The sequence below is a fragment of the Triticum dicoccoides genome, chromosome 2A (assembly GCF_002162155.2).
Source record: "Triticum dicoccoides isolate Atlit2015 ecotype Zavitan chromosome 2A, WEW_v2.0, whole genome shotgun sequence".
NCBI lineage: Eukaryota > Viridiplantae > Streptophyta > Magnoliopsida > Poales > Poaceae > Triticum > Triticum dicoccoides.
In genome coordinates this window covers 485,803,059-485,828,769 of record NC_041382.1, presented here as the reverse complement: position 1 = coordinate 485,828,769, position 25,711 = coordinate 485,803,059, and the positions used below count along the sequence as shown (strand labels likewise).

General features: G+C 46.2%; 1 pseudogene; it reads left to right on the top strand.

Moving 5' to 3' along the window:
* The first annotated feature begins 2,822 nt into the window (after positions 1–2,822).
* The window catches only part of LOC119357902, a 47,995-nt pseudogene continuing 25,106 nt past the window's right edge, over positions 2,823–25,711 (top strand).

Sequence of the window (25,711 nt, the reverse complement as noted above, 5' to 3'; positions counted from 1 at the left end):
CCCGCCGGACACACCTGCCTACTATGCATGAGACGCGTCAAGCTTTTGGCTTGAGCTCTGTTTGCAAAAAGTTGTAATCTGCAAAGTGCCCACACAATCAGAAGACTACATGGATTACAAGCTCATTGCCTTGTTCAACATGGGATTAGTCTATCTGGAATCTGTTCGCCATACATGGTTATGGCTCATCATCAATCCTGTTGAGGCAACATTTCTGTCTGATGCTATAGTGCATGATGGCATCATTTGCGCGGTCGACGCATAGATTGGCTGCCTATACTGGTGGAATCTATTGTCGTGTAATTGTTCCATATCATCTCATCTTTACCTTATGAATACGACTGCCTGTTCATTTGTTACAAATTGAGAATGCATAGCATGTCTATAACCACATCATTGCTATATGTTCCTCCCATTTCCTAGATTTTTATGACCACACATGTTATTGTTAGAGTTGATATGAGAACAATTGGCATCTAATGATTGTTAGAATACATATTATGAGCATAACATCATGATTGCTATATGTTACTCTCGTTTACAATATTTTTATAACAACACTTGTTATTTCTTAGAGTTGATATGAGAACAGTAGTAGTAAGTGCTATGGTAGAATATGAGTAGGCGTTGTCATAACTGTTTTCCTCTCATTGTTACATGATGTTTGAACCATGACATATTGCTAGAATATGAAAGCCATTGGCTTATTTTTTTAACTTGGGGTATGATTATGACCACAGCATTGCAATTCTCTATCTATGATATGTGTCACTGTTATAATAATCTTAATTCCCCACATACTCTGAACATGATTGTTTATTTTTGTCCTTTTGGTCCCCAATTTGAATTGTTGCAGCAGACGCAAATGCACTCGCCTTCATGATTCCAGGACCTAGAATCATACCAGCCGATGGCTGGTGGTTTATCGCTCATTCAGCTGACGGCGGTCATTTGATGCTCATTCGCATGTACCAAATTGACCAAACCATTACATCAAACCGCATGCAGTACAATGCGTGGGGCATTCGTGACATTGATGGCTATGGCTGCTTCATGTTCAAGAAAGATCCCAGCTCCGTTGGGCCAGACATATTCAACTGGAGGCAGGTTTACAGCCTCGGCAACCACTCTTTGTTCCTCGGGCTCAATTATCCGATCATCCAACCAATCATCGATCATATCACCAGCGATTATTACTATGCTATGCAACTTCCATTCACAAGGGGGGATGTGTTTACACATCATACCATGGGTTTCATGAATCACCATATACAGAGATTCATCGACACAGCTTGTTGCCAGATAATCTTCAGTGTGTGAAAGGCATCAAGCTTCCATACGATGGATGGATTTTGCAAACCCGACATGCGGCAATGTGGTTCATGCCAACAGCAAATATGCACAACTTGATTCGTGCTGATATCTAGACTGAGCCATGTATTCTGCTGCTGTAGCACAACCCTCTTTTGTTGGATATTATGTACTGTTGTTAGTTTGAAGCACTCCTCTGGTTTGAAGGATAGATACCTTCCTGGGATCAAGTGCAGCCTAACTCACCTGCGTAGGATGTACTGATAATGATGATGGAGATGTTGTGCAGAAGCCATATATATATATATATATATATATATATATATATATATATATATCAGTTAGGCTTCAAGTGCGTACTTGTTAGTTAAACCTATGTATAAATTGTGACACTAAATACGACTATTAAGAACTCCAGTATAGTAGCAGTACTAGTATACGTCGGTCAAATTATTCATCATGTCCACACATTGAATTGATGTGACAACACGCTGCGCGTGATGTGACACAAGAATCCCGGCGGCATGTTCGCGTATTCCGGTCTTCATATTTGGAGTACCACTTGTCTGTCGAAATCTTTCATCATTCACTTAAAATAGTCGATAGATCATACATTGAGTACCATATAACTGGAATTACCGATGCAAATCAAAGAAGGATTGGCCAGTGCTGCCAGCTGGCGTCAAGTTCGATCCCATGGATCAGGAGCTGATTGAGCACCTTGAGGCCAAAGTGAGTGCTGACAGCGCGAGATTTTAGTCTCTCATCGATTTGTTCATACCAACCATCGACAGCGAGCACGACATATGCTACACCCAACCTGAGAAACTTCCAGGTAAGACACCGATCGGCCGTCTACTTGCACAAACATATTACTTTTTTATAGCTCTATTTTTCTTTTTAGACGCAGACCTGGTGAAGCAATTACAATTTGACAGTTAATAAAAAGTGAAACAAGTGACTGCACATGCCAAAGATGTTATGAAAATGCCAACTAGGTACACTTAAACATGTATTCCACAATACTGCAGGTATCACACTGAGTGGCCTAAGGAAGCATTTCTTCCAGCGCAATTCCAGGGCATTCAAAAGGGTCACGTGGACGTGTCACAAGATAAAGTCGGAGTGCGGCATGCACGCGATGTGGCACAAGACCGGCAATACCTTGCCAGTGATGGTCAACGGCCGGCAGACGGGTAGCAAAAAAGGTTCTGGTGCTCCACACCAACAAGAACTTCGACCAGCAGAGGACCAACTGGGTGATGCACCAGTACCACTGTGACACCCCGAGATCTGATGTGCCAGGTGTCTTCCAGTGATTCGTTGTTGTTGCCTTGTCATTTGCTTGCATGTCGCATCTTGCCATGTCATCATCCGCATTGCATCATCATGTTTTCAAAACTTTCATCCGTCCGGGTTCCCCCAGTTTCGTCCGTTGTCCGTTCTGAGCCCAGACACACTTGCACGCGCCTGCGGCATGTCCAAAGTAGTATTTTATAAGTGGCCGAAAAATGTTCTCGGAATGGTATGAAAGTTGGCGCGTGGTCTTATTATAGTGTAGATAGGCCGCCTGTCAAGTTTCATCACATTTGGAGTCCGTTTGACGCCCCAACGAATAACTATTGTGGCAGTATAGCCGGCCTAACGTCGGACGTTTTTGGTCTCCGGAAATGGTTGCCGGGTTGCATTCCCCCTCTCTCCTCTCAGTCCGCACACTAGACCTTGTCCGTCTAACCCTCTCTGCACAGTGCATCAAACCCTTCGCGCGCGTTCGAAAGTTGTCCCGGACCCGACCCGGACAGTCGTCACCGTTGGGTCCGGATCATCCCTAAACATCTACAAAACATCTCCGATTCTTTGTTTGGTCTCCCAAAGCATTTTATTCTCGACCGTCCGATTACGATCGGAGGGACGATATAGTCTTACCCTAGCCACCTACTATATACATAGCCAATGCATTTCTAGACCAAACCCTATTTTCTAGGGATCCTTCCCTATCCACTCATCGCCGCCGCCGCTCACCAAATCCCCCTCGGGATCCATCCATCCCCAACCATCGCTCGCCACCTATCGCCACTAGGATCCCATCGCCCTCTCCTTCATTTTCTTCTCCCTGCCTCCTTTTATTTTTCCTTCTACTTTCTCCTCCTGTTTGCCTCGCTCTTAAGATCTCCCGATCTCTCCCTGCTTGCTCTCGCAGGACGGCCCGCCAGCACCAGGGAACTGGAAGTCCGCCGCCGGTCAAGTTCCTCGCCGTCATCTGCGACCGCCGCCCCGGATCAGCTGGCGTCGCCAGGATCGCCGTCAAGTCAGCCGCCGACAAGCCCTGCCTCAGCCGCCGCGCCAAGTCCCTCTGCTTCCCTGCAGGTCGAGCATCAAGCGCCGCTGCCTCCCCTATTGACTGGAACCCCGCCGGATCCGGTGGCGCGAAGCACCGCTGCCGCTCGAAGCTTCCTTGACCCCGTCGTCGACCAGATCCGCATCTGCCCTGCGCCACCTTGCCTTCCTCACTTGCATCTCGCCGGATGGAGCAGCCGTTGCATCCCTACCGTCGCTGCTGCTTAGTCTCTGTTGAGCAGAGAACGAACGTAGCCTGCGCCTCCACTTGCCTTGTGTTGACCACGCCGCACAGACCATGCCTCGATCTCCTCCAGGCCCAGTTCTAGCCTGCCTCTTTCACGAACTAGGCCGAAGCCCATGGGTGAGGCCACCCCAAGCGACCCCTCCTTTTTTTCTCTTACTGCTGGGCCAGTTCAGTTTCGGCACAGTGGATGTTTTTTTCAGCGTCTGCGAATTTAGCTAATTATCCAAAGTTGGCAGTTTTGCAGAAAAGCCCTCATACTTCATTAATTTAATAACGAACAAACTATGCATCATATGCAAAAACTTAATATATGAAACTTGCTTAAAATTGTGTCTAGTTTCATAATATGTCATTTTCATCCATGTTCAAAATGTTTAAAATGCTGTTTGTTTGAATTTTCTCTTATGTCATGCTAAAATGCTTTAATTCATAACTAAATAACCGTAACTCGGAATTTAATAAACTTTATATGTAAATGGGGTAGAAAAATGCCTAGTTTAACATGATGCACTCATCTATCATGTAACAACTCTAAAATTATGTTTAGGGCAGAACAATACCAAACCTTAAAATATGCACATGAGGAGTTTCTAGACTTGTTGTTTGTTGTTCCAGCCTCATTTAAACTTGCCTAGATAGGTAGTTTTGTTTTGCTTCACCTCTTGCCATGCTAACAACATTTAATATTGTTGGGTACATAAACGAGATCGAACTAAATAACTTGAATTTGGTGTTTCGTCAATATGCAACGGAGTTGCATATTGAGCTCCACTTAATTTGTAGGGTTGTTTGCGCACTTTGCCATGCCATGCATCTTCAAACCGGACATGCATCATACTCGATTGTGCATCTTGCCATGCTTATGTGGTGGTTGTTTACTATGTTGTTTGCTTTCTTTCCGGTGTTGCTTCTTCGGGTTGGTTCCGATAACATCGCGTTTGTGAGGATTCGTTCGTCTACGCCCGTTTGTCTTCCTCATGGACTCGTTCTTCTTCCTTGCAGGATTTCAGGCAAGATGACCATACCCTCGAAATCACTTCTATCTTTGCTTGCTAGTTTCTCGCTCTTTTGCTATGCCTATGCTGCGATACCTACCACTTGCTTATCATGCCTCCCATATTGTTAAACCAAGCCTCTAACCCACCTTCTCCTAGCAAACCGTTGTTTGGCTATGTTACCGCTTTGCTCGGCCCCTCTTGTAGCGTTGTTAGTTGCAGGTGAAGATTGAAGTTTGTTCCTTGTTGGAACATGGATATTTTGTTGGGATATCACAATATCTCTTATTTAATTAATGCATCTATATACTTGGTAAAGGATGGAAGGCTCGGCCTTATGCCTGGTGTTTTGTTCCACTCTTGCCGCCCTAGTTTCCGTCATATCGGTGTCATGTTCCCGGATTTTGCGTTCCTTACGCGGTTGGGTTATAATGGGAACCCCTTGACAGTTCGCCTTGAATAAAACTCCTCCAGCAATGCCCAACCTTTGTTTTACCATTTGCCACCGAGCCTTTTCTTTCCCTTGGGTTCTACAGACTCAAGGGTCATCATTATTTTAACCCCCGGGCCAGTGCTCCTCTGAGTGTTGGTCCAAATTGTCAGCCGCCGGTGGCCACCAGGGGCAACTATGGGCTGGCCTACCGAAAGTTTGGACAATCCGGTGTGCCCTGAGAACGATATATGTGCAGCTCCTATCGGGATTTGTCAGCACACTCAGGTGGCTTTGCTGGACTTGTTTTACCATTGTCGAGGATGTCTTGTAACCTGGATCCAAGCCTGATCGGATTCTCTTGGGAGAAGGAATACCCTTCATTGACCATGAGAGCTTGTGATGGGCTAAGTTGGGACACCCCTGCAGGGATTTGAACTTTCGAAAGCCGTGCCCACGGTTATGGGCAGATGGGAATTTGTTAATGTCCGGTTGTAGAAAACCTGAAGATGACCTTAATTAAAACACATCAACTGCGTGTGTAATCGTGATGGTCTCTTCTCGGCGGAGTCCGGGAAGTGAACACGGTGTTGGAGTAATGCTTGACGTAGGTTGTTCTTGGATCACTTTTGATCATAGATTTCTCGAACGTGCTTTGCCTTCTCTTCTCGCTCTCTTTTGCGTATATGTTAGCCACCATATATGCTAGTCGCTTGCTGCAGCTCCACCTCATACCTTTTACCCTACCTATATGCTTAAATAGTCTTGATCGCGAGGGTGTGAGATTGCTGAGTCCCCGTGACTCACAGATACTTCCAAAACTAGCTTGCAGGTGCCGTTGAACCGTGCAGATGACGCAACCAAGCTCAAGGAGGAGCTCTATGAAGATCGTGTTCTTTATGTTGTTCCATTTTCCAGTTGATCAGTAGTGGAGCCCAGTTGGGTTGATCGGGGACCTGTGTAGCATTTGAGGCAGTCTTGTTTTATTTTGGTTCCGTAGTCGGACCTTGATTGTGTCTAGTTGATGTAATGCTTTATTCATGTATTTGTGTGAAGTGGCGATTGTAAGCCAACTATGTATCTTTTCCCTTATTGTATTACATGGGTTGTTTGCGAAGATTACCTCACTTGCGACATTGCTTTCAATGCGGTTATGCCTCTAAGTCGTGCTTCGACACGTGGGAGAGATAGCCGCATCGAGGGCGTTTCAAGTTGGTAATAAGAGCCTTCCCCGACCTTAGGAGCCCCCTGCTTGATCGAATCGCTAGCGTTATTGAGTCTAGAAAAATGTTTTGAGTCATTTAGGAATTATATATATCGGAGAGTTAGGATTTCTTTTTACTCCTCAGTCTCTTCGTCGCTCTGGTGAGGCATCCTGACGTAGAGTTTTGACTCTTCTCTTATCAAATTTCACTAATTTTTTTAGGATCACGCGGGTATTTTGGAATCATTTCGATGGTTTTGTGACGAGAACATTGTTCTTGGTGCCTCCGGACATTTAGGGGTTGTGGCAGTGTCCCGGGGAGTTGAGCTCTGAGGTGTTGTCGTCACAATTTTATCGTTGCAGTTCTAGAATACCTGAGTTTAGTTTCGCCGACATCGAAAATATCTTTTATGCAGTTGTTGGTGAGATAACCTCGACGCCACCCAGTACTGGGGCGGGAGTTCGGGAGTATTTCCATAACTCGTATAACGGATGCTTTTCGAAGGTTGAGGTAAACGATTTTCGAAGGTTTCTTGGTTATGTGTTGAAGGATGGATACAGCTGGATGTAGGATTTGTTAGTTTTGGGTGAGATATTATGCTTCCCCTGTATCCCCAACACCTAATTGCATAACCAGAAAATTTCGGGAGTTTATAAGTGGGAATTCAAGTAGCTCTTAGGATATCTTTCCGACAGATGTATGATATGAAATTGGGGTTCGACGTCTAGTGGTCTGCCTATCCACGGTTGGTTTTACAGTGGTCTCGTTGTGTCTTAAAGACTCCTTGGCTATGCCGACTCGGGGATGCTTCGTATGCCATGTGCACTGCCTTGTACATGATGGTGCTGTACGATCGAGCCTGTGTAGGCCCCACCACGAAAACTTCGGACGAAATCTCTATCATATGTTTGTTCCAGCTTATTTTGCAAGCCAATCCTTTGTTTTGTTTTGTTATGGTATTCGAGTTGCTTCGAAGTCAAGTGTTGATTCCATACCTTTCCTAAGCGGTGTTCTCATGTTCATATGTGAATACTAATCCCTCTCGATCATCGAGTTTGTCATTTCAATTTCTTTTCAACCGATGTGCTCCTCTTCAGGTGGATCCAATCTTGTCAACATTCGCAAGATCAACTCTAAGTATTCTCAACGGTGTTTATTTCATCCGTTCCCAAATTGTTTTTGTTTTCCCACCCTCCCACCCTTTTTCTTCAAGGACTCAGATTTCTTATTCAAGTATCCTTTTATTGATGGGAAGTCTCTCCATTCTTTTCTTTCAATGTTCTTATCCGGTGTTTCTCATGAAGATGTTCTACTAGTTCATCATTCTTCGTTCTCTTTCTTCTCCGGTGGATTCAATTCAAGCTTTGGTGTTGAGCATATTCTTTTCGTCATTTCAAGTGTTTTCTCATGCCGGTGCTCTTCTTAATCATCCACTTCTCGTTATTCAATTGTTCCGGAGTGCTGAAGATATCTCAGAAGACTCACGGTTACATTCTCGAGCCATTTGAGTTATCTCGAGGTTGTTATCTCATTCAAGCCATTTAATCCAACTGGCACAATCTCTCTTTTAAATTGTTCAATGGTGTATCTTTTGAGTGGGCCCTAACCCACAGGTCTTTTTCCAGGATCTTACCTAACTCTTCTAATTTTCCCGGAGCTTCTCAAATTCTTTTCCAAGTTTGACGTAAGAATGAGTTATCATCAGTCAAATGCCTGTCTCCAAGATCTGTCAAATTCTTTCATCGTTGGTTCAACCTTTCTAATATCCATTCCGGAGTATCTCAACATTTCATAGTGGTGTTTCTCGTCGTTATTCTCGAATTTGAAGACCGAATAAGATTTTTTTTCTCTCAATCTTGTCCATCCTCTCGAAGATTCGTGATTCTAGCTTGATGCCATCCCCTCATAATTGTTTTTGATTGTGAGAATTCTTTCCACCTATCCGGAGCAATTCAAGATTCTTTTCAGTTTGATTCTCCGAAGCCCATCATTTCAGAAGATTTGTTCATTCCCATCTTTCAACTATTGTTCTCCAAACCTTACCGGTGCATCGTTCAAGTTTTCTCTAATCAGCTCGTGATCTTTTCGTTCACTTGTATCTAAATCCCCTCAAGCATCTTCGTTCATGTGCTAATTCTTCTCGGTGTTTCGCTATTTTCCTTGATCGTTTTTAATTCTTACGGTGGTTCTTCCAAGATTTTCTTCCTTCGTTTATCATATCAATGCATTCGTGCTTTTCAAATTCTACCGGTGGATCATTGAAGACTTTCTCAAGTTTGCGCCATATCTCTATAAATCCTTCCAACGGGAATAAGTTGTTTGCAATCCGTTGCTTGTCATCAACTTAAATCGATGAAGGATATGCATAACGTAATTCTTATTTTTGTTTGAGCCAAATGATTAATTTCCTGTTCCGGAGGCTCAACAAATTCTCATCTTCATTTGTTTCATTTTTCTTTTTCGGAGTTCCAAGGTTTCTCTTTATCTCGTTGCTAAGCTTCATCTAATCATTGCAAGGCTTCAACCTGACTCTTCTCATCTTTCTTTCCGTTTGATCATTCTTTTGTTTACCGGAGTTCTTCAGGAAGGTTCTACATGTTGGTTCATCTATGAATTAATTCATTCTCGAAGTGTTCATTGAGATTCTTTTTAGAGAAGCTCAAGTATTCTGTATCTTGCAATTTAAATTGCAATTCTTTCAACCGTATCATTCGAGGTGGTATTATGTCATTCTTGATAATTTGAGTTCATGTCTCATGATTCACATGTTGTTAAGAATGAGGTATTGTAAATCCATCAACCTCTTCGTTGAGGTGATCTTGGGTTATATTTCACCTGAATTTTTCCCTAAAGGATTGTTACTTTTGGGGTGCTTATATATGAACCAAGTTCTTCATTTATCCTTCCGGTGAAATAAGCTTCTCATCTCCTTGTTCATATCAGTACAATCTATTGTTTTTCCCGTTAGTGGCAGAATTTCACCTCATAGTTTTGAGATGTTCTCCATAAGCCCACTACAACCTTGGTCTTTCCATTGTTGATTTCCCAACAACTTCGTTCAATCCTTCTTTTAAGGATGCTCTCTCAAATTCATTTCAGGCAGAACTTGTTGCCTTCTTCTCTGTTCTTTTGGGTCCATTCTTATATTTCTCCCGGAGGCTTTGTGAAGTTGCTCTATTCAACTCATCTTCTTGTTTGTCAGGACCTTGTTATTTTCATGCTTATCCGTTTAACCGGAGTGTTGTGCCCTTTTTCTCAAGTTCTTTTCATTTTATCAAGTTTTTGCCTTCCGTTTCAAATGGTGTGTTGTCCGAATTTGTTATTCCTTGAAACTCTTCCCTACCGGAGTGCTTTCAACTTTGTTCTACATCGTTGCATTCTTACTTTCAATTTGCTCAACTTCTCAAGGTTCTTTGGTTTCACTCGTTTGTCAAAGAAGAAACTTAGTTTTACCTCTTCTCTTTTCCTTCCGTTTTCCCTTCGGTGTCATTCTAGATCTCGGGACGAGATCCTCTCGTAGTGGTGGAGTGTTGTGACGCCCCGAGATCCGATGTGCCAGGTGTCTTCCAGTGATTCGTTGTTGTTGCCTTGTCATTTGCTTGCGTGTTGCATCTTGTCATGTCATCATCCGCATTGCATCATCATGTTTTCAAAACTTGCATCCATCCGGGTTCCCCCAGTTCCGTCCGTTGTCCGTTCTGAGCCCAGACACACTTGCGCCCGCGGCATGTCCGAAGTAGTATTTTATAAGTGACCGAAAAATGTTCTCGGAATGGGATGAAAGTTGGCGCGTGGTCTTATTATAGTGTAGATAGGCCGCCTGTCAAGTTTCATCACATTTGGAGTCCGTTTGACGCCCCAACGAATAACTATAGTGGCAGTATAGCCGGCCTAACGTCGGACGTTTTCGGTCTCCGGAAATGGTTGCCGGGTTGCATTCCCCCCCTCTCCTCTCAGTCCGCACACTAGACCTTGTCTGTCTAACCCTCTCTGCACAGTGCATCGAACCCTTCGCGCGTGTTCGAAAGTTGTCCCGGACCCGACCCGGACAGTCGTCACCGTTGGGTCCGGATCATCCCCAAACATCTACAAAACATCTCCGATTCTTTGTTTGGTCTCCCAAAGCATTTTATTCTCGACCGTCCGATTACGATCGGAGGGACGATATAGTCTTACCCTAGCCACCTACTATATACATAGCCAATGCATTTCTAGACCAAACCCTATTTTCTAGGGATCCTTCCCTATCCACTCATCGCCGCCGCCGCTCACCAAATCCCCCTCGGGATCCATCCATCCCCAACCATCGCTCGCCACTTATCGCCACTAGGATCCCATCGCCCTCTCCTTCATTTTCTTCTCCCTGCCTCCTTTTATTTTTCCTTCTACTTTCTCCTCCTGTTTGCCTCGCTCTTAAGATCTCCCGATCTCTCCCTGCTTGCTCTCGCAGGACGGCCCGCCAGCACCAGGGAACTGGAAGTCCGCCGCCGGTCAGGTTCCTCGCCGTCATCCGTGACCGCCGCCCCGGATCAGCTGGCGTCGCCGAGATCGCAGTCAAGTCCGCCGCCGACAATCCCTGCCTCAGCCGCCGCGCCAAGTCCCTCTGCTTCCCTGCAGGTCGAGCGTCAAGCGCCGCTACCTCCCCTATTGACTGGAACCCCGCCGGATCTGGTGGCGCGAAGCACCGCTGCCGCCCGAAGCTTCCTTGACCCCATTGTCGACCATATCCACGTCTGCCCCGCGCCACCTTGCCTTCCTCACCTGCATCTCACCGGATGGAGCAGCCGCTGCATCCCTACCATCGCCGCTGCTTAGTCTTTGTCGAGCAGAGAACGAACGTAGCCTGCGCCTCCGCTTGCCTTGCGTTGACCGCGCCGCACGGATCAGGCCTCGATCTCCTCCAGCCCCACTTCCAGCCTGCCTCTTTCACGAACTGGGCCGAAGCCCATGGGTGAGGCCACCCCAAGCGCCCCCTCCTTTTTTTCTCTTACTACTGGGCCAGTTCATTTTCGGCCCAGTGGATTTTTTTTCAGCGTCTGCGAATTTAGCTAATTATCGAGAGTTGGCAGTTTTGCAGAAAAGCCCTCATACTTCATTCATTTAATAACTCACAAACTATGCATCATATGTAAAAACTTAATATATGAAACTTGCTTAAAATTGTGTCTAGTTTCATAATATGTCATTTTCATCCATGTTCAAAATGTTTAAAATGTTGTTTGTTTAAATTTGCTCTTATGTCATGCTAAAATGCTTTAATTCATAACTAAATAACCGTAACTCGGAATTTAATAAACTTTATATGTAAATGGGGTAGAAAAATGCCTAGTTTAACATGATGCGCTAATCTAGCATGTTTAAAAACTCTAAAATTATGTTTAGGGCAGAACAGTACCAAACCTTAAAATATGCACATGAGGAGTTTCCGGACTTGTTGTTTGTTGTTCCGGCCTCATTTAAACTTGCCTAGATAGGTAGTTTTGTTTTGCTTCACCTCTTGCCATGCTAACAACTTTTAATATTGTTGGCTACATAAACGAGATCGAACTAAATAACTTGAATTTGGTGTTTCGTCAATATGCAACGGAGTTGCATATTGAGCTCCACTTAATTTGTAGGGTTGTTTGCGCACTTTGCCATGCCATGCATCTTCAAACCGGACATGCATCATACTCGATTGTGCATCTTGCCATGCTTATGTGGTGGTTGTTTACTATGTTGTTTGCTTTCTTTCCGGTGTTGCTTCTTCGGGTTGGTTCCGATAACATCGCGTTTGTGAGGATTCGTTCGTCTACGCCCGTTTGTCTTCCTCATGGACTCGTTCTTCTTCCTTGCAGGATTTCAGGCAAGATGACCATACCCTCGAAATCACTTCTATCTTTGCTTGCTAGTTGCTCGCTCTTTTGCTATGCCTATGCTGCGATACCTACCACTTGCTTATCATGCCTCCCATATTGTTAAACCACGCCTCTAACCCACCTTGTCCTAGCCAACCATTGTTTGGCTATGTTACCGCTTTGCTCAGCCCCTCTTGTAGCGTTGTTAGTTGCAGGTGAAGATTGAAGTTTGTTCCTTGTTGGAACATGGATATTTTGTTGGGATATCACAATATCTCTTATTTAATTAACGCATATATATACTTGGTACAGGGTGGAAGGCTCGGCCTTATGCCTGGTGTTTGGTTCCACTCTTGCCGCCCTAGTTTCCGTCATATCGGTGTTATGTTCCCAGATTTTGCGTTCCTTACGCGGTTGGGTTATAATGGGAACCCCTTCACAGTTCGCCTTGAATAAAACTCCTCTAGCAATGCCCAACCTTGGTTTTACCATTTTCCACCTAGCCTTTTATTTCCCTTGGGTTCTGCAGACTGAAGGGTCATCACTATTTTAACCCCCCGGGCCAGTGCTCCTCTGATTGTTGGTCCAAACTGTCAGCCGCCGGTGGCCACCAGGGGCAACTCTGGGCTGGCCTACCGGAAGTTTGGACAATCTGGTGTGCCCTAAGAACGAGATATGTGCAGCTCCTATCGGGATTTGTCGGCACATTCGGGTGGCTTTGCTGGACTTGTTTTACCATTGTCGAGGATGTCTTGTAACCTAGATGTCGAGCCTGATCGGATTGTCTTGGGAGAAGGAATACCCCTCGTTGACAGTGAGAGCTTGTGATGGGCTAAGTTGGGACACCCCTGCGGGGATTTGTACTTTCGAAAGCCGTACCCGTGGTTATGGGCAGATGGGAATTTGTTAATGTCCAGTTGTAGAAAACCTGAAGATGACCTTAATTAAAACACATCAACCGCGTGTGTAACCGTGATGGTCTCTTCTTGGCGGAGTCCGGGAAGTGAACACGGTGTTGGAGTAATGCTTGATGTAGGTTGTTCTAGGATCACTTTTGATCATAGATTTCTCGAATGTTCTTTGCCTTCTCTTCTCGCTCTCTTTTGCGTATATGTTAGCCACCATATATGCTAGTCGCTTGCTGCAGCTCCACCTCATACCTTTTACCCTACCTATAAGCTTAAATAGTCTTGATCGCGAGGGTGTGAGATTGTTGAGTCCCCGTGAATCACAGATACTTCCAAAACTAGCTTGCAGGTGCCGTTGAACCGTGCAGATGACACAACCAAGCTCAAGGAGGAGCTCTATGAAGATCATGTTCTTTATGTCGTTCCGTTTTCCAGTTGATCAGTAGTGGAGCCCAGTTGGGTCGATTGGGGACCTGTGTAGCATTTGAGGTAGTCTTCTTTTATTTTGGTTCCGTAGTCGGACCTTGATTGTATCTGGTTGATGTAATGCTTTATTCATGTATTTGTGTGAAGTGGCGATTGTAAGCCAACTATGTATCTTTTCCCTTATTGTATTACATGGGTTGTTTGCGAAGATTACCTCACTTGTGACATTGCTTTCAATGCGGTTATGCATCTAAGTCGTGCTTCGACACGTGGGAAATATAGCCGCATCGAGGGCATTTCAACCACCTTGGGGACCTGGAGCAAGAGAAGGAGCGGGAGTTGGTCCTCTGCAAGATTTTCTACCAGATGAACACTAGGGCTAGGAGTAAAAAGATTATTAGTTAGTTTGGTATTGGTAGTTGTACTACCTTGTCGTTCACCAACTGGTATTTTTGTTAACGATCTTTTGGTATGAACTTGCATTTGCTTCCAACCATCATGCCGAGGGTCGACGTGGATATAAAGCTGAATCATTTGTTTCGAAACGAATTTTCAGGCACCTGATTTTTATTTGATGGGTAGCATAAGCACCCGCCATTCGAATTCCCAGTTCTCCAATTTTTTTCGAAACAAGTGCATGCACTTATTATAACGATAAAAAAACAATATCCGTGCTGCATCCTAGTTATCAGTCTGTACTTGCAGAATTCTCTCGTTTATTGAGCACGTATATTGTTTTTTCAGGTCGAGCAAGTTTCAACTGGGCTGTAGACTGCCCAGGGTTGGTTTTGTTTTTTAACTGGCCCAGCCCATGACGACAATGAGTCACAAAGATCCAGCACGTATCTACTGGCCTCTGGCCCGCGAGCGTTAGTTATATTTTGTCTTACAACATCCGCATGCAGTTTTTTTACTGAATCAAACACACAGCCCAGTTCTATTATCCTCTTGAAACGCATGTCCTACATCCATTTTCTAATCTCTACCTATAGTTTTACTAGTTCATATACACGTATCATTATATTGAAAACACATAAAATTCCCTTTTCATATTTACATCCTTATTTTTTTTGTTTTTCCCACCCAGTGTTGATTTTATTACCACTGGTTTTCCTTAAACCAACTCAATTGTCCCACGTCTTATTTGCTTACAAAAACAAAACGATTTCTTTGGCAAATCAATATGTTCTTAAAGAAATGTTTATCATTTCAGGATTACAATAGTTCGGACTCCACCGAAATATGCAAAATAAGGTTGAACTTTTTGACCGTGGTCTTGGGCAGAAAATGGGCTGTAATAAATTACTTAAGAATTAGCAAATGGGCTACAAATTATAAAAAATAGAAAATGGGCTTTATGTTGTCTGCCACAGATTTGGAGGCTGACTTGTGGGCCTACTAAGTTCATGCGTACACAAGGTTTCTCAAAAAAGAAACTTAGTCAACAATCGACTCTACCAGCGTCAGACCGTTAGATGTCAATCTAACGGCAATTGTGCTTCTTCAGTCTCTGATCTTCCTGCCCCAGCCGCCCAAACCAGCACCGTCGGAACCGCCTGCTCCCGCCTCCCGTGGCTGGAAGTGCTGCCGGGTAGGCCTCACGGCCCCATCATACTCACATCCCTGGCCTGTCTATCCCTCTACTCACCCACACCTCCTGTTATTTTGCAGCGACGGCAGCCGAACCAGTCAACCCTCGTACTCTCCACTGCATGGGCAGCCACTGCCGTGTCTTCCCCGGCTCCGTGTCATTCCCTTCGTAGGCCTCGCCGTCGTCCACCGCCCTGGTGCTCTCGGCGCGGCATGGTCAACGATGTCCATCCAACGACCATAGTGCTTCTTCAACCTCTGGTCTTCTTGCCCCAGCCGCCCAAAGCAGCGCCGGTCGTGCCGCATGCTCCTGCCTCCCGTGGCAGGCTGTGCTGCCGCGGAGGCCTCATCGTCCCCATACTACTCCAACCGCTGGCTAGGCCATCCATCTACTCACCCACTCCCCCTGTTATTCTACGGCGACGGCAACCTCACACCGCCACCGAACCAGTGAACCCTCGTATTCCTCTCCGCGTGGGCATCCACTGCCTCGTCTTCCCCGGCTCCGCGTCGTCCCCTTCCTAGGCATCGCCGTCGTCCACCGCCGTGGTGCTCTCGGCACGGCGTGGTCAATGTGGTCAACAACCGACTTCCATCAGAAGAGTACTGTACGTGGAGAGGCTGACAGCTGGGTCCACGGCAGCCGCAAGGAAGTGTCTCCTTATTACGCACAAAATAATTATTCCTCCACCTGACAGCAGGGACCCACCGGACGGGCCACCAGTATTTCGCGGAAAAAACGTTTCCCCCTGACTGCTGGGACCCACCGGACGGGCCACCGTATTTTGCGAAAAAAACGTTTGCCCCTGACTGCTGGGACCCACGAACGGACCACCGTATTTCACGAGAAAATGTTCCCCCAGCTGTCAGCTCAGACCCACCGTTAGTGCCTCCTTATTACGCACCGAAAAATGAATACTCCCCCTGCTAGATGGGACCCACCATGGTGGGAGGCTGACTTGTGGGCCTACTAAGTTGACGGGGACAGAGGGCTTAGTCAATATGAACGATTGTAGCTCCAGTGATCATACGATGTCCATCGAACGACCGTCGTGCTTCTTCAATCTCTGCTCTTCATGCTCTAGCCGCTCAAACAAGCGCCAGCAGGACTGCCTGCTCCCTCCTCCCCGTGGCCGGCTGTGCTGCCGCGCAGGCCTCACTGCCCCACTGTACTCCCATCGCTGGCCTAGCCATGCCTCTACTCACCCACACCTGCTGTTATTCTCCAGCGACGGCAGAGGAACCAGTAAACCCTCGTACAGTCGTACTCCCCTCCGTGTGGGAAACAACTGCCGAGTCTTCCCTGCCTCCGTGTCGTTCCCTTCCTAGGCCTCACCATCGTCCACCGCCCTGGTGCTCTCGGCGCGGCCTGGTCAACATGGTCAATGACCGACATGCATCTGAAGTGGACTGTACGTGGAGAGGCCGACAGCTGGGTCCACGGCCGCACGCAAGGAAATGCCTCCTTATTACGCGCAAAATAATGATTCCTCCACCTGACATCAGGGGCCCATCAAAAGGGCCTCTGTATTTCGCGAAAAAAACGTTACCGCCGCTGACAGCTCGGACCCACCAGCTATATCTTTGCACGCAAGGAAGTGCCTCCTTATTACACACACAAAAAATGAATACTCCCCATGTTAGATAGGACCCAGTATAGTGGCAGGCTGACTTGTGGGCCTACTAAGTTGATGGGGGCGGAGGGCTTTGTCAACTTAGTCAATATGCATGATTCTAGCTCTAGTGACCGTACGATGTCCATCCAACGGCCGTAGTGCTTTTTCAACCTCTGGTCTTCTTGCTCCAGCCGCCCAAACCAGCGACGGTCATGCCTCGTGCTCCTGCCTCCCGTGGCCGGCTACGATGCGGCGGAGGCCTCACCGCCCCCTACTACTCCCACCACTGGCCAGGCCATCCCTCTACTCATGCACACCCCCTGTTATTTTGCAGGAACGACAGCCTCACACCGCAGCGAACCAGTGAACCCTCGTACTCCTCTACGCGTGGGCATCCACTGCCGCGTCTTCCCCGGCTCCGCGTCGTCCCCTTCCTAAGCCTCGCCGTCGTCCACCGCCCTGGTGCTCTCGGCGCGGCGTGGTCAACGTGGTCAACGAACGGCTTCCATCGAACGTGGACTGTACGTGGAGAGGCTGACAGCTGGGTCCACGGTCGCAGCAAGGAAGTGCCTCCTTATTACGTGCAAAATAATTATTCCTCCACCTGACAATTGGGACCCACCGGACGGGCCACCGTATTTTGCAAAAAGAACGTTTGCCCCTGACTGCTGGGACCCGCCAGCTACATCTTCGCACGCAAGGAAGTGCGTGCAAAAAAACGATTCGCCCCACTGACTGCTGGGACCCACCAGCTACATCTTCACAGGCAAGGAAGTGCCTGACAGTTGGGACCCACCTGGTCGAAGCGTACGTAGAGTTGTCATTCTGGTCGCGAACGTGTACGTACATATATACCGGTGGATGTAGAGGCACGCACGTGTTGTAGTAGAGGCGCGTACGTGTCGTAGTAGAGGCACGCACATAGCATGTACACGTACGTATAGCGGCCAGGGTGCAAGAAAGAAAATACGGCCACGTATGTGTACATACGGGCGGGGTCTCAAACGCCTACTCGCGCATATGTACGGCGAGGGCTCATGTACATGGCTGGGTTGGAACGAAGAAACATCGTCGTCGTCGTGTTCATGGGGAGGCAACGGAATGCGTCGTGTTCATGCGGAGGCAACGGAATGCGTAGTGTTCATCGGGAGGCAATGGAACGCGTGGGAGCCAACAGGCTGGGTCGGAACGGAATGTGTGGTCGTATTCATCGGGAGGGCTTGGATGGAACAGGCAATGGAAACGAGGCCTGAACGGGGTCCTCTTCATCGGGAGGGGTCTGGCGTACCGCAAACGGAGGAAACGGACCTCCTACGGTCGAAACGGCGGTCCTGTTGATCGGGAGGGGAGTGGCCTACCGCAAAACGGGCGAAACAGACATCCTACGATCGAAACAGGGGTCCTATTGATCGGGAGGGGTGTGTCGTACCGCAAAACGGACGAAACGGACATCCTACGGTCGAAACGGGGGTCCTGTTCATCGGGTGGGTGTGGTGTACCGCCAAACGGGACTCCACGAGATACTGTTCATCTCCACCGTCGACCTCCTCCAGCCTCCACGGGCTCCTGTTCATCCAGCCTCCACCGCGCGCTACTCCACCGGCTACTGTTCAACCACCCCTCCACTGTCTACTGTTCATCCAGCCCTCCACACCACGGGGTCCTGTTCAACCACCCCTCCACGGGCACCCCTCCACCGTCTACTGTTCATCCAGCCCTCCACCACAACACGGGGTCCTGTTCGTCCAGAGGCAACGCCACCGCTCACTGTTCATCCAACCCCCCCCACACAACACTCACTGTTCATCCCAGAGGCAGCATCGATCGGCTTCAGTTAGCAACAGTAGCGAAGGAATCGCTCAATCGGGTTCAGTTAACATCCATCGATCGATCGCTCGGGTTCAGTAACGCATAGCATGCTATGCAATCACTCGGGTTCAGTTAGAGCCCAGCGCCTCGCTCGGGTTCAGTTAGAGCGAACGCCTCGCACACACACGCGTACGTGTACGAGAGAAACGTGCATCGCTCGGCCCCCGACCTCCCACCGTAACCGGGAACTCCCCGAAATTTTCCTCCCCTTGCTTCTACCATGGTTTTTTCTGTCATGGACGGCCCAAAGAATGTCATGCAGCTGCGTCTCCGGCCCGCCCAGGACGAAAAGCCCATTTTCTGTCATGATTTTTTATCATAGAAGTAGGAGCCCACCACATCTATGATGATACCGGGTTTTGTCACAATTATCGTCATTGAAGTGTCAAATGTATGACAGAAAAAAATTTCGTTCGGCCCAAAATGTCACGGATGTGTCTTTTTTTGTAGTGTTTGAGGAAACGCAAGGTAATGCTTCTGCGTCGGGACTTTGATGTGACCCTGTAGCACAACCGTTATTGGGGGAGAACTTGTCAGTGTACCCGAATCATGGTGGCTCTTGATAAAAAACCTAGTTGGTCTTGCCAACGTGCGAGAGCTCCAAAAACTGATCTGGCTTTGAATTGGATCACCCATCGGCATCATTAACTCGACCACTTTTTGGCAGCACACATAATGCAACCCTACTTTCTTGAATTTTTCTTCATCTGATGAATTGCGAGCTTCTCAATCCTTCAGAGAGATCCCTTCAAGAACTCAACACCACTGTGTGTAGTCCCCACGGTGGGTGCCAACTGTCGTGGATTTGTCATGGCAGATGTCCTGGTGTGAGGACTTAGTCGTGAGGCCAGCGCATATACATAGTAGCTTGAGAAGGGTTGAGCAAGACGAGAGACACGAGATTTTTACCCAGGTTCGGCCCCTCACGGTGGAGGTAAAATCCTACAGCCTGCTTCATTGATATTGATGGTGATGATCATGATTAGAAGGGTGCTCTATCTCGAGAGCCATTGACTTGTCTGTCTAAACCTAACTTGTGAAAAACATGTCCCTCTTGGGGTGCCCTATCCCTCCTTATATAAGTTGGAGGGCCGGGTTACATGTGGAGTCCTAGTAGGACTAGGACTACTCTATTACAAGCGGAGTCCTATTCTTGCTTCCTTTTCAAGGGAATATTCCTTATGCCTTTCATATTAAACCGGCCCACTATAACATGAGCTGGCCTTCCATGAACCGCCTTCTGGGCCTCCGGGTCTTGTTGCTCCTCTGACCTGCCTGCTGGGTCACCAATGAGTCACCTAGCTTGGTCGGGTCATCAGTGAGTGGAGAGATCCGGGCGGGTCATCACTGAGTCCCCAAGTCCGGCCGGGTCATACCGCGGGGTATATCCCCGACATGTTCTGAGGCGGATCCAGATGTAGCTGACCACTCCTATTTACCCCCAAGGTGTTTGCTCTACCTTTACATGATGATGTTAGTCATATCATGCATATGTTGCCTTGCAGTGCCTACGTTTGACATCATATATGTCATCTGCTTAGTTTAGACATGTTCTGTAATGCCACCTGTTTAGTTTCTATATCATATATGGGAATTATGCATTCTCATGTCTTTTAGCCAGCCATAATATATGTGAAATGTGCAATGCCATCCTGTTTAACCTTGCATCATATATTTGAATGATATCTTCCCCATCCTTTTGTTCTTTACATTTCCATTTGTTGACAATGTTTGTGCATTAAACTACTCTTCCTATGAATCAGCCATTTGGGTGGGAGATGGAAAAATCTGGAGTGAAAACAAGGCCTTCGGAGCAGACAGTGCTACCTGTCGAACCAGATCTCTTGTTGGGTCCCGATAGCTCCTCAGAGATGGATTCAGAGACAGATGACCAGTCCTATTTCCCCACCAAGGTGTATGCTCTAACTTGGCATGGTTATACTGCTCATATCATACATATGGTGTCTTGCATTGCATACTTTAGACAACATTTACACAATATTAAACACCAAGTTCTTAGTTCAGACATCATATATGCGGATGCCCTCTGCTTAGCATATAAATCACATATGTGAATTAAATCATGTGATCCTGATTACTTAGATAACTTGTATGTGAATTATGTCATGCCATCATGTTTAGTTATTCATCATATGTTTGAATTATGTTATGCTATGCTATCCGGTTTAGATAAACACAATATATGTGAAATTATTTCATGCTATCTATTTTAATTAAACAATATACATGTCAACTATTTCATTCCCCCTTTTTTCCACACTATCTATTGCATCTGTCTCTCATATAATGTATGTACATTCAACTATGTTTCCTGTTTATCAGCCATTTGAATTGGAGCGGGTGATGCCAGTATCTAGCAGAGTAAAAACACGGTCTTCAAATAAAACAGTGCTACCTCTTGGTGGAGATAGCACCCTGGTTGTACATGCACGAGAACCAGCCCTACCACACATAACCCAGACTCTCGCAAATTGTACCCCTACTACGATGGACAGAGAACTAGCTTCACCCAATCTAACCCCAACCCCAGTAGATAGTAACCCAGTTCCTGTTGACACAGCACCATCCCCACCACAGAGCTCCCAAACAAGAGCAGTTAGTAAGGCAGCTCCACTACCCAAAGGGCCAATACTACCACGACGAACCCCAACTCCACCAATTAGAACACCTATTCCCGTGGAGGAAGCACAACCAGCCAGTCGTAGTTTAGCATCTATCGCATTTGATGTTGTTAAATCCTATGTGTGTATCTTCCCATCTTGGAAATATTATACTGAAGATGGAGGAAAATGCTAGTTGCAGGTGTTTGTCTAGATGTTATGTGTAAGTAATGTTATTCATGGCAATTACTTTGCTTTGTCCTATACATTCTACCTCCATGATGGTTATAATACAACAAGTTTTCCCATTTTTCTCTATAGAGAAGAACCGATTTGGAAACTCAGGATGAGGTAACCTGTGCTAATTCCTCTACTATCTTCAAGAATGCTTGGTGGCAGTATCGGAATTACCTGAACAAAACATACTTCACTGGCAAAGAAACTCATCAGATTCCCTTATGTTCTCCTGAGACACATTTACTGGATAATGACTGGGAACGCCTTGTTCTGTACTGGTCCCGAACCAAGAATGTGGTAAGGTCTATGAGCTCATTTTCTATTTTTAAGTACTATATTCTTGCGTCTTATTATACCCTGAAGAACAACTGTTCTAATTTAAGATTCCATTGCTATCATGCATACGGCTTTGCTCTTGTATCACTGTATTTACTCATACAAACTTATTTTTAAATTGAAGGATCCAATCGAAACTCCAATGGCACAGCAGGTATGTTCATGCATGTTTCTTTAATAGGTTTGCTCTTATCAATAGTGTTGGGGAATGTAGCAATAATTCAAAATTTTCCTACGTGTCACCAAGATCAATCTAGGAGATACTAGCAATGAGAGAGAGGGAGTGCATCTTCATACCCTTGAAGATCACTAAGCGGAAGCGTTCAAGAGAATAGGGTTGATGGAGTCATACTCGTCGTGATCCAAATCGCCGATGATCCAAGTGCCGAACGGACGGCACCTCCGCGTTCAACACACATACGGAACGGAGACGTCTCCCGCGCCTTGATCCATCAAGGAGGAGGGAGAGGTTGAGGAAGAGAGTCCAACAGCAGCACAATGGCGTGGTGGTGATGGAGTGGCACTTCTCCGGCAGGGCTTCGCCAAGCTCACGCGGAGGAGGAGAGGTATTGGAGGGGAGTAGCTGCGCCAGGTGCAAGGGTGTGGCCGCCCTCCCACCCCTACACTATTTATAGGTGGGGAGAGGGGGGGCCGGCCCCCCTAGATCCCATCTAGGGTTGGGGGCGGCGGCCAAGGGGGGAGGAGTGCCTCCCAAGTCAAGTGCAGGCCCTCCCCCTTAGGGTTTCCCCTCTCCCATGCGCATGGGCCTTGGGGGGGCTGGTGCCCCTGGCCCATTAAGGCTAGCGAGGCCCCCTACAGCCCATCCTATTGTATTGGACGTGGTGGAACATTTTCCGGACCTCCGGACCCCTCCGGAATCCTCGGAACCTTCTGGAAGCTTCCCGGTACAATACCGGAAAAACCAAACAACAACTTTCCATATATAAATCTTTACCTCCGGACCATTCCGGAACTCCTCGTGACGTCCGGGATCTCATCAGGGACTCCGAACAACATTTGGTAATGACATACAAGTCTTCCTAATAACCCTAGCATCATTGAACCTTAAGTGTGTAGACCCTACGGGTTCGGGAACCATGCAGACATGACCGAGACATCTCTCTGGTCAATAACCAAGAGCGGGATCTGGATACCCATGTTGGATAACCACGATGTCAAGGATTCAGTCAATCCGGTATACAATTCCCTTTGTCTATCGGTACGATACTTGCCCGAGATTCGATCGTCGGTATCCCGATACCTCGTTCAATCTCGTTACCGGCAAGTCTCTTTACTCGTTCCGTAACACATCATCTCGTGATGAACTCCTTGGTCACATTGTGCACATTATGATGATTTCCTATCGAGTGGGCCCAGAGATACCTCTTTATTACACGGAGTGACAAATCCCAGTCTCGATTCGCGCCAACCCAACAGACACTTTCGGAGATACCCGCAGTGCACCTTTATAGCCACCCAGTTACGTTGTGACGTTTGGTACACCCAAAGCATTCCTATGGTATCCGGGAGTTGCACAATCTCATGGTCTAAGGAAATGATACTTGACATTAGAAAAGCTTTAGCATATGAACTACACGATCTTGTGCTAGGCTTAGGATTGGGTCTTGTCCATCACATCATTCTCCTAATGATGTATTCCCATCATCAACGACATCCAATGTCCATGGTCAGGAAACCATAACCATCTATCGATCAACGAGCTAGTCAACTAGAGGCTTACTAGGGACATGGTGTTGTCTATGTATCCACACATGTATCTGAGTTTCCTATCAATACAATTCTAGCATGGATAATAAACGATTATCATGAACAAGGAAATATAATAATAACTAATTTATTATTGCCTCTAGGGCATATTTCCAACAGTCTCCCACTTGCACTAGAGTCAATAATCCAGCTCACATCGCTATGTGATTAACACTCAAGGTCACATCCCCATGTCACTAACACCCAAAGAGTTTACTAGAGTCAATAATCTAGTTCACATTACCATGTGATTAACACTCAATGAGTTCTGGGTTTGATCATGTTATGCTTGTGAGAGATGTTATAGTCAATGGCTCTGAACCTTTCAGATCCGTGTGTGCTTTACGAATCTCTATGTCATCTTTTATATGCAGCTACCACGCTCTATTTGGAGCTATTCCAAATAACTGTTCTACTATACGAATCCGGTTTACTACTCATAATCATCCAGATTAGTGTCAAAGATTGCATCGGCGTAACCCTTTACGACGTACTCTTTTACCACCTCCATAAACGAGAAAATTCCTTAGTCCACTAGTTACTAAGGATAACCTTGACCGTTGTCCTGTGATCCATTCCTAGATCACACTTGTACCCCTTGACTGACTCATGGCTTGGCACACTTCAGATACGGTACACAATAGAGCATACTTTAGAGCCTACGTCTAAAGCATAGGGGATGACCTTCGTCCTTTCTCTCTATTCTGCCGTGGTCAGGTCTTGAGTTTTACTCAATACTCATACGTCATAACACAGCCAAGAACTCCTTCTTTGCCGATCTATTTTTGAACTCCTTCAAAATTCTGTCATGGTATGTGTTCATTTGAAAGCACTATTAAACGATTTTGATCTATCCTTATAGATCTTGATGCTCAATGTTCAAGTAGCTTAATCCAGGTTTTCCATTGAAAAACACTTTTCAAACAACCCTATATGCTTTCCAGAAACTCTACATCATTTCTAATCAACAATAGTCAATAACATATACTCATCAGAAATTCTATAGTGCTCCCACTCACTTCTTTGGAAATACAAGTTTCTCATAAACTTTGTATGAACCCAAAATCTTTGATCATCTCATCAAAGCGTACATTCCAACTCCGAGATGCTTACTCCAGTCCTTAGAATGATTGCTGGAGCTTCGCATACTTGTTAGCATCTTTCAGGATTGTCAAAAAACTTCTGGTTTTATCACATACAACCTTTCCTCAAGAAAAACATCGAGGAAACAATGTTTTGACATCCTATCTGCAAGATTTCATAAATAATGCAGTAACTGCTAACATAATTCCAACAGACTCTTAGCATCGCTACGAGTGAGAAAGTCTCATTGTAGTCAACTCCTTTGAACTTGTCGGAAAACATCTTAACGACAAGTCGAGCTTTCTTAATGGTGACATTTACCATCATTGTCCATCTTCCTTTTAAAAACCATCTACACCCAACAGCCTTACGACCATCAAGTAGTTCTTCCAAAGTCTATACTTTGTTTTTATACATGGATCCTCTCTCGGATTTTATGGCCTCGAGCCATTCGTCGAAATCCGAGCCCACCATCGCATCTCCATAGCTTGTAGGTTCATTGTTGTCTAGCAACATGACTTCCAAGACAGGATTACATACCACTCTGAAGTAGTATGCATCCTTGTCGACCTATGAGGTTTGGTAGTGACTTGATCTGAAGTTTCATGATCACTATCATAAGCTTCCACTTCAATGGTGTAGGTGCCACAGGAACAACTTCCTGTGCCCTAGTCCACACTAGTTGAAGTGATGGTTCAATAACCTCATCAAGTCTCCACCATCCTCCCACTCAATTCTTTTGAGAGAAACTTTTCCTTGAGAAAGGACCCGTTTCTAGAAACAATCACTTTTGCTTCCGGATCTGAAATAGGAGGTATACCCAACTGTTTTGGGTATTCTATGAAGATGCATTTATCCGCTTTGGGTTCGAGCTTATCGGCCTGAAACCTTTTCAC